The sequence below is a fragment of the Mirounga angustirostris genome, unplaced genomic scaffold, assembly GCF_029215605.1.
Source record: "Mirounga angustirostris isolate CCGP_5_RB_7025 unplaced genomic scaffold, mMirAng1.0.hap1 SCAF_5, whole genome shotgun sequence".
In the NCBI taxonomy this organism is placed as follows: domain Eukaryota; kingdom Metazoa; phylum Chordata; class Mammalia; order Carnivora; family Phocidae; genus Mirounga; species Mirounga angustirostris.
Genome location: NW_026991713.1, coordinates 179,240,535 through 179,244,572, shown reverse-complemented (window position 1 = coordinate 179,244,572; position 4,038 = coordinate 179,240,535).

The window sequence follows — 4,038 nt, the reverse complement described above, 5'->3', positions numbered from 1 at the left end:
GCCCGAGCCCGCCCCCTCCCCGAGAGGCCCCGCCCCCGAGAGGCCCCGCCCCCAGGGGAGGCCACGGCCCCGCCCCCAGGGCCCGCCCCGCCAGGCTCCGCTTCGGGCCGGCCACGCCCCCAGGGCCCGCCCCCAGGGCCCGCTCCCGCCAGGCTCCGCTTCAGACAGGCCACGCCCCCCAGGGCCCGCCCCCGCCGGAGCCACGCCCACCCCACCTCCCGTCCGGGCCCCTCCGCCCTGCACTGCTCCTGGGCGGCTTTGGGACTTTCTTTTCAACGCCCCCGCAACCAACTATCGTGGAGAAGTGAGGGGCAGAGCCACTCTACAGACGGGGAAACTGAGGCTAGGAAGTGGTGGAGCGCCCCAGCCTGCCTTTGGCCCTGGGCACCCTTGACCTCGGGAGGCCGCCCCCGACCCCCCGACCTCCCCCACCCCGTGCGGGAACGCCCCTTGCGTTTCTGGGTTTTCAGGGGACTTTTCCTCCTGGGTGCTCACGCTGGCGGGGGGCCAGGGAAGGCCGCGGTCCCGCTTCTCGGGTTACAGCCCGGGGCGCTGAGGCTGGGAAGGGGGCGCGGTCCCCGAGTGGCCCCGCCGGCGTTGGGGGGCGCGGGGGCAGGTCCTGCACGCCAGGAGTCTCCCCCCGCGGGCCTGTCCACGGAACTGCTCCTGGGGCGCCGCGCCCCTCGGGGGTCGTGCTGGTCCGTTGTGTCCTGGTTTTCCACCGTGAGCATCTGTGACAGAAGTCATGGGGTTCTCCCTCCTGTGGGGCCCCCAGTTACCCGGCTGGCTCCGCTCCACATTCTCGGGAGCCCTGGCTGAGGCCATGCCACCGGACAGCCGGAAACACTGACGCCAGAAATGGGCGATGACCTCACCTTCCCCGCCCCCCAGCCCCAAGGCTTGTCCAGACAAGGCCCACAGGAAGGAGGGTGTTTCCCCATGATTGGCCCCTGGCAGGGCTAAGGGGTGGCTTCTCCATGCCCAGTTGAAGGAGCAAAAACCAAGGTCTTCCAGGCCAGACCCAGCACATGGCATTCTAGCTCTTTCCAGCAGCTGGGCCCTGAGGGGTGGACATCCAGCTGCCCAGCAATGCGAGTGAGGCCTTTGTGTAGGTGGTGAGCTCCCCATCACAGGGGGCATGCAAGCAGGTGCTAGACAGGGAGCCCCCGGACCTGGGATCAAGGCTGGCCATGACTACTGCCCTGACCTGCGGGGGGGTTCCCAGCAGGAGGACAAAGGACAGTGTCATGCCAGTTTAGCCAGGCTGGTGGCTGGTCCTGGAACGAGGAACCAACTGGGTTTTCCTGACCCCCAGGGCAGCAGTTAGGAGAACTGGAAAAGCCAGTGAGGAAGGAAGAGGCCTGGGGGGAGGGCAGGGGGTGGACACAGGGGTTCACAAGGGACACACAGGGCTGGAGGCCCACCTCCCTCAGAAGGAAGAGTGGGGGATGGCTGGAGCTCTGGTCTCCAGGGGTTTAAGCTACATTTTTGCCCCCACCGCCGGTCACCACGCAGTTTCCTCTAGGGACAGTGACTTGGGGAGCAGCATTTGTGGTGGCGTCCCCATGAGCACGTCATGTCCTTCCATTGGCCCTGCTGCTCTCCAGGACCTCCAAGCCAGGGCACCCCCAGTCCACCCACTTCTCCCTACTGCCCCCCTCCAGCTACCATAGCCCACCCCTCCCCAGCAGCCAAGGGAGATTTCTAGAAAGCGAACTGGTCAAGCACTTTCCTGCTTGGCCTCTGCAGCACTCAGAATAAAGTCCAGGCCACTTGTCATGCCTCCCCGTCCTTATCACCCCTGCCCTCCCTGGCCTCACCGTCCCTGCACCCTACCCTTCCCCTTCTGGCCTCAGAGCCTCTGCCCTGCTGGTCCCCTGAACTCAGCCCCTCCTCCAGGACCCCAAACAGGCCCCGCCCACGGCTGGCCCCACAGTGGTTGATGGCTCCTTCCTATCCGCTCGATGCCCACATGCAGTCCAGCAGGAGACCAACCACTGCCACCACCCAATGTGAGCTTGGATTCCCACCGGCAACTTCTGACCCTGCATCTGCTTTGCCACCTACAACGGATTCTCAACACAAAATCTGTAACAACGGGGGTGAGAGCGTGCCGCTCCTGCTCACGCCCTCCGCTGCTCCCCAGGAAGGTCCTGTCCTCGTAGCGGGCCATCAAATCAGCCATCCTCCCCTCCTCCCAGCCGGGGCCTTTCCCACCTCTCCTCCCCCAGCCGGGCACCCCCCCCCCCCCCCCCCCCCGCCATGTGCTCCTGGTCCTGCCTCTGACCTCCGCATTCACGCTTTCCCCTGCCGGAGCCAATCTAGCCCCTCCTGCAGGACAGTGGGGCCGCAGGGCTGAGTTCTGGCTAACGGAGGGGACGTGCACACCTCCAGACTCACCATCTTGCCTGGTCTGCCAGCCGGATGCACAGGACACGCAGGGGGAGGCCGAGGCCTCACTGACCAGGAACAGCTGTGTGGGCCTCCGAGCGAGTGAGACACAAATGCGCACTGGGTTCAGTTGCGGGCACTTTGGGATGTTTGTTGCGGCGGCTAGCTGGCTTTCCCCTCCCATGACACATGCACAAGCAAAGGCGAAAGTGCACCTGGGACGGCACCTCAAGGGGACACGGGGTGCCAGTCACTCAGTGGTAAAAGAAGGACCCTGTCTTGGTTCAGAAGATGGGAGGGGGCATCCCTGAGGAGGGAGCACGGGAACTGAGCCCTGAAGGATAGCGGAGAGAACTTATCCAAGAGGGCAGGGAAGAATTTCCCAGGCAGAAGGAATGGTGTGTGCAAAGGCCCTGAGGCAGGAATGAAGGTGCGAGGAATGCAAAAGGCAAATGTAGCTCCCACGGAGGAGCTGGGGAGGAGGGAGCAGGGCCCGCCAGCCTATCAGTTTTCACACCTATTTCCCCTTTTAATATAGCCACCCTTTAAAAGAGGGTTGATCAGGGACACCCCGGTGGCTCAGGTGGTTAAGGGTCCGACTCTTGATCTCAGGGTTTCGAGTTCAAGCCCTGTGTTTGTTTGTTTTTTTTAAGATTTTATTTATTTATTTGAGAGGGAGACACAGCGAGAGCAGGAACACCAGCAGGGGGAGAGGGGAGAAGCAGGCTTCCCGCTGAGCAGGGAGCCCGATGTGGGATCATGACCTGAGCTGAAGGCAGATGCTTAACAACTGAGCCACCCAGGCGCCCTAAGCCCTATGTTTAAAAAAAAAAAAAAGAAAAAAAGTGGGTTGATCATACCTTTCCTGCAGCCCAAGAAACTGAGGTCCCAAGAAGAGAAGGGACCACCTGACCAGCCGGGAAGACCTGACCCGGAAGGGCCCCGGCCCCAGCGTGGGGTGAGGACAGGAGGAGCCTGGGTCAGCACAGGCCGTCGTCCTGCCCGAGTGATCACCCTGGTTGGGGGCAGGACTTCCAGGTCAGACAGTGTCAGTCCCTCCACCTCCTGCTTCCAGAACATTCTGCCCCTCTTGGTGATGATGGGGGCCCACCCTGGGAGGAAGGGGAGGGACAGGGCCAGAGGCAGCACTAGTCTCCATCCAAAAGCCAACTCCAGCTTGTGCGTCAGTTTAGCTTCTGGAGGAGACATTGGCTACTGGGCCCCAGGAAGAGTCCCAGAGGTGGGGCGGGGCCCGTAGACCTGTCAACTGGATTCCACCCCAAGTAACTAATTTGACCCAGGGCTGATGGGCCAAGCGGGAACAGCAGCTCCTTAAGCCTCTGAGGCAGAGGAGAAACCAGGAGAGAGGGAATGGCTGGGGGGCGGGGCGGGGGGGGGCGCGGGGTGCTCGAGAACAAAGGGAGGTGGCCTGTCCCTGCAGCTCTCCCTGCAGGACTTCTCAGAGCCTTTATGTACTGCAGTACACCCACAGGAGCAGCCACACTGCACAGGGGTGCCCACAGAACCCCTGCTGTGAGAATGGGTCCCAGAACAGGAGCGGGGGCCGGGATTCCCTCAGGACACAGCCTGGCATCAGATGGGCCGGCCGAGCTGGAGATCTCGGTCAGACACCGGTTTGCCTGGGGA